Below are 10578 nucleotides of genomic sequence, written 5' to 3' on the forward strand. Positions count from 1 at the left end.
CAGGAAAGAAGGAAGCCAAATCCCAGCAGGCAACATGTACAGAAAATTATGGAAAGTCCTACAGAATTTTGATACATGACATCAAGCTTTGAAAATGAAAACCTGTCACTCCTGATTGAATAATATTGTTATTTTTTTTTCCTTAAAGCCATGTGGAAACCAATATTTGAATTAAGATGTGAATTGTATTTTGAATCTAATAAGACTTACCCAGTGCATAGGAATGAGATGAGATGAATGTTTGAAGGAAACACATTACAGATCCCTGCCCTTTACCCACATAGGAAGCAGTCATAATACAAAAGAATATGGACCATTGCTGAACAAAGGGGGTGCTCTGAATTCAGAGGCTCTTTGTCCCCTCAGGAGACCTTGGTTTGTGTCAGCTCTCCTTACCTGGAGATTTCCCTGGTAGAGGAAAATAAATAAATCAATAATAAAAACCTATCTGATGGGATATTACATAGCACTTTAGACCAAGTCTCTGATTTTATAGATTCATAAAATGCTCATAGTTTAAGATAGGAGATAAAGGCAGGCTTTGGGTTTTAGTGCCCTGATTTGAATATGATGCTTTTCTTGAGCATTGGTATTTCAGTGCCTCTCCCATGGTTCCTGCTAGTCAAGCTTAGAACATCTTGGTGCCTTCAGGCCTTTGTGAGTCAAGTGTTGGACTCAAAGCAAATGAGTCCCATCCCATGTCAGAGTACACTTAAAGGTGGTCTGGGGCCATCTTGAATAATGTACTCACTTCAGTCATAGACTGGAGGCAAGTATGATATCAATATCTGAGATTAGGGAACCCTTAATTTTTATTGTGAATTTTGGCAGAAAGATCTCAAATATCTAGGGTGAGTGGACAGCCAAATTTGCAGAAGGTAGGTTTGCTTTATTCCTATTGGCCCGATTGATGAAGGTTTGCTCTCACGTTTACCTAATGAACAAAATGTCACATGATCACTGTTATACGTGGTCTAAGATGGGAACATCAGCCCACACTGGAGAGTGCCTTGTTCCTTCCAGATGCAGCATGTATATTCCAGGATGACTCTTACTATATGGGTAACCCTGGGTGGAGGTTAGGAAAAAAACTACCACTCTACCAGAAGACTAGTTTTATGCCATCCATTCTCTAGTGTAGAACTCTTCCATTAAAAACATTGTGATTTTTTAAAATATTCATTCACTTTCCCTTTTGTTGCCCTTTTTTTATTGTTGTAGTTATTGATGTCGTCATTGTTGGATAGGACAGAGAGAAATGGAGAGAGGAGGGGAAGACAGAGGGGGAGAGAAAGATACTTGCAGACTTGCTTCACCGCCTGTGAAGCAACTCCCCTGCAGGTGGGGAGCTAGGAGCTTGAACCGGGATCCTTAGGCTGGTCCTTGGGCTTTGCGCCATGTGCGCTTAACCTGCTGTGCTGCCGTCCAACTCCCAACATTGTGTATTTTTAAAAGCTAGTAGACTCGACTGTGAACTTGGGGATTAAGATTGCCAAAGAGCAAACAAATGTTGGGCCAGCCATGAGTATAGGTCACTAGGAAGACGGGAGCACCACCTGATAGACTCCAAACCCCTTCCCCCTGCCTTGCTCCCCTAGCCCTGTGCCCACTGTCTGGCTGAACACAATATAGCCTGCTAATATCAGGAACATTGATAGGATGCTGGCTAAGCATGCAATTCTACACTGAATCTGTCATTAACCATCAGATTTATTGGGAACAGTCTGATTAGGAGGTTGTGTGTGGGTAGGGGTGTGGGTGCAGTACACTTGTCCATGGGTACAGTGCCAAGCCAGCTGCAATACTGAGCGAAGTCAATCATTTCTGAAAAGGCACTAGCTGATAAGTTAATTCCAAGAAATTGGGCTGACTTAATTCCATCCAATTTCTAGGCTGTAGGAAATGAACAATTATTTTTTAATAGGACTTTACTCTGACTCAGATGAGCACCAAGCATATCTTTTTGTGTGTGTTCTGCATGAAACTACAGCTTATTTTTAGAAGGTAGTTGATTTTGTTCTTGAGTGGTTCTGTGTTTAAGTTATCCCTCAGCGAAGCCCTGAGTAACCCCGTATGTATTTCCTTCCATTTCCTTCCTGTCCCGCTGCCCAACTCCCTACCCTTACTCTGGTTGCTAATTCAAAAAACAAACACTACAGAGTCTCTGTTTCCAAAGCTGTGTCCCCTGTCCTGTCATAGGACTCGATTTTAAAATTGTATTCTTGTACTTAGGAGCACATTACTACTTTGCACATCCATGTGACCAGACTATTTACAAAGTTCGAAATAACAGGAAGTGATCCTGCTTAGAAGTGGTCAAATCACTTTTCAGCATAGCAATGAGTAGGTGTGCTTGGATTCCCACAGTGACTAATAGGCCATTGTGGCGGATATTCCAACACCTGGAATATGTGTTCTGACACTTGTAGTTCCCTCCTGTCACTGTGTCTAAGATATGTCTAAGATGTATGACTTCTGTGCAGAGCATTTGCAACTTGCATTACATGATCCTACGCTGTATTTTTACACTTGTGCTATGTTCAGGGTTGCCTGCCGTCACTGAATAAAAGCTGTAGGATGATTATTTATGGCAGAAATCAATTGTAAATGAATAAAGTCACATTTCATGTGCCAACGTAACCCAGCAAGTCAGCCTGCAGGCCAGAAAACTGACATTTCTGATTTATATGAGATGAGCCTGCAGACCTGGAAACTGGTGTTTCCAATCCTTCCTAGGCATCTGGGCAAACAATAGGTGACTTACACAAGAGGAACCCCAAGGCAACTCCCTGGAAAATGAACACTTGCAAGAAAGAAAAAGACTTTCAGGCTTGGAAGTGGACACCATCACACATGACAACAATGTGAAGTTATTTCCCAAGGGACATGGAATGCACTAGTCTGACCTGCCAGACTGAATGTAGGAGAAACGTGGAAAAACTTTTAAGAGGAGGTTGAAAAAAACACTGGTGGAGGGAGATTTCAGATGGAATACCCCTGCCTCCTATTATGGAATGTCTGTCATGGTCTATTTTTATAAAAAAATATTTTTAAACTTAATCTGTTAGGACTGAAAGAGAAAGAGGACAGAGGAGAGACAGTGACACCTGCGATATTGTCTTGCCACTCTTGAAGTTTTCCTCCTGCAGGTGGGGACTAAGGCCTTGAGTCTGGGTGCTTATGCATGGTAACACATGCACTTAACCAGGTGAGCCACTGCCTGGTCCCTATTCTCTATTTTGAATATAGCTTTTTTTTTTTTTCCCCTAGTGCAAATGAAGCCATGTGGCTCTCCTAGGCCAGAACTGGAACTAGGAAAACCCTTAATTTATTTTATTTATTTTTGCCTCCAGCGTTATAGGTTGTCATGAGGAATAAATGATCTACAAACTCCATTGGTCACTGTCCCCTTGTATCCAGGCCAGGTCCCTGTTATTCCTCATCTGGACACTGTAGTCACCTTATTTTTTTCCTTCCTCTCTCCCTTCCTTCCTCCCTCCCTCCCTCCCCTCCCCTTCTTTCCTTTCTCTTCCTTCCTTTCCTTTCCTTCTTTTCTTTCTTTCCTTCTTTCTTTCGAATTTATTTGTGAGAAAGATAGGAGAGAACCAGACATCACTCTGCTACATGTGCTGCCAGGGATTGAACTTGGGGTCTCATGCTTGAGAGTCCAGTGCTTTATCCACTGTGCCACCTCCCCGACCACAACCTGATTTCTTCCTGCCTTCTTGGACCATATTAGCTGGGGCTTGGTGCCTGCACTATGAATCCAATGCTCCTGGGGCGCTTTTTTTTTTTTTTTTTTTGGATAAGACAAATGGAGAGAGGAGGGGATGACAGGGGCAGAGAAAGACACCTGTAGACCTGCTTCACCGCTTATGATGTACCCTCCTGCAGCAGGTGGGGAGCTGGGGGCTCCAACCAGGATCCTTGCAGGGGTTGTTGCGCTTTATACTATGTACCCTCAACCCGATGCGCCACCACTCGGCCACCCATAATTTCAGTTCTTTGGCTCTATTTCACTAATGTTGGTTAACTTCTTGGTATATAATTGATGCTGTTATAAATGGAGCTTTTAAAAAGACTATAGAATGATTTTAGTTCAGGATAGATAATTAAAGATTAAATTAACTAGGCCTGGGGAGTCGGGCGGTAGCCCAGCGGGTTAAGTGCACGAGGCACAAAGCGCAAGGACTGGCGTAATTTCGGGGTGTCTCTCTCCTTCTCCGGCAGGGTGGCCTCCAGGGGAAAGGTAACGGGCTGGTTCTTTCTCGCTCACGACAGGGGTGACACGAAGTAAAAGACACCAGGGGACTCTTAGCGTGAATCTAGAATCTGAGTCCTTGAGTCCCAGAATCCTAGAGTCCGTTTATTAGCAAAGTGGACATGAGTTAAATAGAAAAGCAATGAAGTTAATTATTGTTGGAATATGACAGAAATTACAGTTTTCTTAACAGTCATCATGCCCCTAAGGTAGGGGGTTGGTATGACAGGAATTGATGAGATACAAGACAGTTATTCTCCATAACACAAGCAACTTAATTATCCAAAGGTATCTGAGAGAAGCATAGGGGTTAAACCTGTAGGGTGAGACAGAAGATGAATATCAAAAGGCCATATAGTTTGGAATTTCTCTTGTCTGGGGTCTGAGGTGTGTGATGAAGTGTGTGATAAGGTGTGTTCTTCTGTGATCAGAAGGTGACTTTGAATAAGTGAATCTGCAGCCATGTGGCCTGTGGTTAATGGAGGGAAGTACTGGGGTATCTGTGCGCCTGAGAGTCAAGAAGGAAAGAACCAAGTCTGAGTTTCCCCCCTTATGCTCACCTCGGTTGAGAGAGACTTACCAAGAGGTTATCTTCTCAGACCTCCATCCAAAGATGGGGTTGTTCTCCCTAAGCTCTATCAGGCTTACACATGTTCCTAACAGCGTAAGGACTGTGGTTCGAGCCCCTGACTCCTCACCTGCAGGGGAGTCGCTTCACAAGTGATGAAGGAGGTCTACAGGTATATTTCTCTCCACCTCTCTGTCTTCCCCTCCTCTCTCCATTTTCCTGTCCAACAACGATGACATCAATAACTACAGCAATAAAAAAGGCAACAAAAGGGAATATTTTTTTTGAAAATGAAGATTAAACGAGGCCTGAGAGGTGACTCAGTGGTAGAATGTCTGCCTTGTTTGTGTGAGGCCCTGGGCTTGATCCAAGCACAGCAGAAAAATAAGCTAATAAGTGGTGGAGCTGTGGTTTGATCTTCCATTTTATTTTATTTTTTGACCTGCACATGGAATAGGGAATAAATTCAGAAAGGACTATTGTCTTCAATAAGTTACCCATACAGGGAAGCCTTGAAGAAGGGTCCTTGGGGAAATTTTGTAAAGGCTCAGGAGTTATTAGATTGAAACTCTGGAGACAGGAAATCGGGATTTAGATGTCACAGAGCTCTGTCACATGGATCTGTTCATCTTCCTGATAAATGAAACCCTGAGTTCTCTTCTCGCCAGATGTAGTAATGATCACACGGCATATAGTTGTGGATTCTAAGTCCTTTGTAATCCATTAGATGAAACCATTGTATATTAATTAGAAGTATATTTTACTTAAAGTTAAACTGGTAATACTAGGCAGGTTGGCTAGACCAAACTTTTATTTCTTCTTCATTCGCCACATTGCAGGAAATTATTGGCAGATGAAGTGGAAATCACGTTGAACTAGTGGCTGCTTTCAGAATGGATGGGAAATACAGGGGAAGAGCTGATTTACATTGCTGCTCTCAAGCTCTAATTCTTCACTGCCTAACTGCCATGGAATGTGGGTTTCTGACAGTCGTAATATCGGTAGTTTCCTTTATGGCCACAAGATGGCAGGCAAGCTCCACGTAATAATGCTAGAGTTTTCACTAGTAACAGACTGCGTCTTCTCTGTACACTAAGACCAGAGAACCTTAAAAACTAGGTGGGATTGTCTGTCCAGGCAAGTCTGGTCGGCATCATGTTAGCATCTAGAACCTGGTGGTTGAAAAGAGAGTTAACATAGAAAGCCAAATAAACTTGACCAATCATAATCCTAAAGGCTGGAATAGTGCAGATGAAGAGTTGGTGGTGGTGGTGGGGGGGTGTCTCTGTTCTGTAGATAGTTAGTAGGGATATTTTAGTTATATTCCAAAGGACCTGTGGCTATACTAGTTTTTTTTTCTTTTTCCTTTTTACTTTTTTCCCCTGAGCTTGAAATCTGATCTGCAGATGGATCCAAGTTACTGTCTGGGGAGATGATGTCACAGCTGGAAAAAGGATCAGAAAGCTGAATCAGGGAAGAGAGTAGCTCCCAAATATGGGAAAGGGGTATAAATATTGTTGACTGTAAACCACCTCGATTTGATGTGATCTGGGGCCCAGGGTTAAAGAATAGGAAAGCTTTGAGGAGAGGATGGGATACGGAGTTCTGGTCGTGGGACTTGTGTGGAGTTGTACGTCTTATCCTATGGTTCTGTCAATGTTTCCTTTTTATAAATAAAAAAAGAGAAAAAAAAGATAATGAGGCACCGAAAAAAAAAAAAAAACTAGGTGGGAGCAGGAAAGATTATTATTTTTAAATTGCCTCCAGTTGTGTTTCTGGAGTTTTTTATTTATTTATTTATTTGTCTTGAGAGAGTATAGAAATAGAGGAGGAAAGGGATAGAAAGGAAAAGAGACAAACATGTGCAAGCTTGCTTCACTGATCACAAATCTTTCCCTCCGGCAGGCTTGGAGCTGGGTCCTTATGTGTGGTAATGTGTGTTCTATCGGGTACAGTACTGCCTGACCCCAGCAGAGATCTTATTCACTGGCCCTCAGTGGGTTGGCTTATCCCACAGGAGGGAGATGCATTATAGCTGTATTATGCCTACTCTCTAGTGTCTCAAAATCTACATTAAACAGTATCATCTCATCTCACATATACGTATGCTTCTGCTAAAAACAACAAAAACTGACAACAGTGAGTAGTTGAGGATGCAATTAGATATTTGAAAATGAAACAAATGGAAGCACATTTAAAAGAAATACCATGAAAGTGGAAAACCGCTCTGAACTTTATAAAGATTTGTAGGGAGAGAGGAAAAAAAAAAAGCTTTATATTTTGTTTCAGTCTTCATACCTCTGAAACTTTGCTTCTACAAAAGCTATAGTTTTGAGGGCTGAGTGATGGATGACCCAGTTGAGCATACAAATTATCATGTGTAAGGACCTGGGTTCAAGTCTCCAGTCCTCACCTGCAGGGGCAAAGTTTCACAAGCAGTGAAGTAGGACTGCAGGTGTTTTATATTTTAAATTTTTATTTATTATTGGATAGAAAAGAAATTGAGAGGGGAAAGGGAGATAGGGAGAGAGACAGAGAGATACCTGCAGCGCTGCTTCACACTTGTGAAGCTTTCCCTCTGCAGGTGGGGACCAGGGGCTTGAACCTGGGTCCTTATGCACTGTAATATGTGCCTTAACCAGGTGCCTCACCACCTGTTCCCCCAGGTGTTTCTCTTTCTAGCTCCTCCTTCCCATCTCAACTTCTACTTCTATCCGATAAATAGATAAATAAAGTACTTAAACACTATTTTTAAAGTTACAGCTCTGCTGATAGGCTAGCACTGCAACCCAAGAAACCTTGTTTGCTTTGAAGAATACATTTTCAATGGCAAATAAAAAAGATTAGAGTTACATGTTGGGATTGCCTTTAAAAAGCAAACTTAAGTGGAAAACAACAAACAGAAACTCTTACTAGAGAGGTTACAGGGGGCTTTTGCTTTCTTCTCCAATTTTATGAACCTGATGTTAATCACTGTCTAATTACACTTGAACCACAGTGGTTCTCTATCCGTTTCTGGAGCCGTGTTATTTCTTGTTTCAGCGCTATGCACTCATATGTCCTGCTCAATTATTTTTCCATAAGCTTTGGATATCCTCACTTGATTTTGTTTCAGTTTAATTGTCAGTATCTGATCACATGGTTAGAGATTATAGGTTCTTTCCACTATCACTCTGATTCTCAAATCCTTGTTGTTGTTGTATCATTTTTTTCTTTATTAGTTGTTGGACCGAGACAGCCAACAATCGAGAGGGGAGGGGGAGATAGAAGAGAGAGACAGAGAGACACTTGTACCCCTGCTTTAACACTTGTGAAACTTCCCCCTACAGGTGGGGACCAGGGGCTCGAACCTAGGTCCTTGTGCTGCACTGTAATGTGTGCGCTCAGCCAGGTGCACAACCACCTGGCCCCTCATTTATATTGCTAATCAGAACTCACATTTTTTTCAAGATATTTTATTTTTTATATTTTATTACTTACTGGATCAAGACAGAGAAATTGAGAGAGAAGAGTGAGATAGGGAGAGAGAGATTCTTGCAGCCCTGCTTCACTGTTCATGAAACTTCTCCTCCGCAGATGGGGGCCAGAGGTTTGAACCCAGGTCCCTGTGCATTATAACAAGAGCACTCAACCAGATGTGCCATTTCCTGGCCCCAGAACTTGCATTATTTGCCTGCTTGATTAGGTGCTATAACTTGTTTCATTAGAAAGAATATAGACTTCATATGTCATGAGAACATGAGTATTTTCTCAATCACATAATGTTTTTGTCAGTTGGGCATTTGTGTATGTCTGTATCTCAGAAGCTATCATTAAATACACAACAAATGAATAATACTCCTCTTTAAAGTTTTCTATTTATAAATTTAGAACTAAGTGCATAGAGTTGACACTCTTGAATTTGTCCTAAGCAAATTATTTCAGTGAGAAAAAAATTGACAGATAGTCCTATTAGTAGAATTGATAGGTGGAATTTATTAATATGTACCTTGTATTTGAAAAAAGAATTTTAATTGAGTTGCTAATTTATATGTGGGGGACAGGAGCATAGCAAAGAACCAGAACTGTTTAGCATACAACGTTATCAAACAAAGCGTTCAGAACTGGTGCCATAAGGTGGGGCGAGCCAATGTTGGATCTCACTTCATAGAATTTTGCTGATCTTAATTTATGATTACAGTGACCCTGATCTTAAAATTATATGACGACTTAATAAGGGGTAACACTGAGTAATTTGAATTCACTTTTCAGTGCCACAATGACCACCTTGCCAGTACCACAGTTTTATTACATGAAAATTCAGCAAGGAGAAGAGATGTACAAATCTAGATGTTGGAACAATGAACATTAATCATCTGAACATTAATCTCCTCATTGGAAGATGTTTTGTAAATGTTAGTTGAGGAAAACACAGACAATACTTTCATGGGATACGAACATTTCATTTTTTTTGCTTTTAATAACATGGCTGATCATGAAGTTACCATATGCAAGTGGGTCGAGGAGAAGGTGCTATGACCACATGCAAGAGTTTGAGAAGGCTTTTGCTGCTGCCGTAGCTAACTGTGTCGAGTGGTGGGAGACCACTGTTCTGTGGTGAGCTTTTGGTGGGCTTCATGCTTTTGTTCTTGTAGAGAATTAGTCAAAGAATAGCAATTGTGGTATCTAGGTCACTTGCTGTTGGCCTAAAACTCAAACAATAACTGCACCATGATGAATGCTAACTGAAATGAATGTGATGGGTTTCTTTTTAAATAATGTATGTGTATGTTGTATCATTGTGCCATGCACCTGAAGATAATATAATGTTATGTTGGTATGCATCTAGTTCTGCTTCTGGGATCTAGTTCTGCTTCTGTTACATTGCCTGACATTGTGGTCTATTTACATGGTCATTCTGTTACATTGGTTTGGTCTCACTCCCCCTGCCTCCGGGAGATTTGGTTTAGCACTTGCTAGTTTTGCGCTTCTCCCTTCTCCCCGCCCCCTATCCTACCTACTTCCTGAGTTCCTGACTCTGCCGCTGGAGGAGAAAGATGGAGGAACACATCGTGTGGTGATTAGGTGTTGGACTATTTGCCCGCTCGTGAATAAAGATTAAACTGCATTCTCAGCTCAGCCGTGTGTTTCTGGTCATCTGTTACCCACCCGTGAAGCCAGCCCAGCAAAAACAACAATGTTATGTCAATGTTACCTCAGTAAAATAAGCTTCTGTGACAAAAGATTCTGTAAGCAGTTTGAATAAAAAATGTGCTGGTGGTAAATAGTAATTTCAACCCTCTAATCACATGACTGTTTTCCCAGGTGACCAGTCCCATTCACTTGGGTTATCTGGCAACTTTCCAAAAACTCACTAATGTAGCAAAACCAAAATCATATCCCCTGCCACTTGAGCAACTTCATGGGACAGAAGACTTCTGTGTCAGAAGTCTATACCCCCAGAGGGAGAAAAAAATAGGAAAGCTTCCAATGGAGGGGAAGAGATAAGGAACTCTGGTGGTAGGAATTGTATGAAACTGTACCACTCTTGTCCCACAATTTTGTCAGTCATTATTAAATCACTAATAGCAAGTTGGTTTAAGGTCAAATATAGGTTTCTTATTATAGATTACATATCTTTGTTGGCAGAGGATCATTGAAAACTTCATGTAATTGGTTTCAAGTGAAAATTAAGGTCTCATTTGCTTACCACTATTGGCAGTTTCTTATTTAAAGTCACAGAACTTATTTAATAGGGATCTCCAGGGTT

This window comes from Erinaceus europaeus, chromosome 7, assembly GCF_950295315.1.
Source record: "Erinaceus europaeus chromosome 7, mEriEur2.1, whole genome shotgun sequence".
Lineage (NCBI taxonomy): Eukaryota > Metazoa > Chordata > Mammalia > Eulipotyphla > Erinaceidae > Erinaceus > Erinaceus europaeus.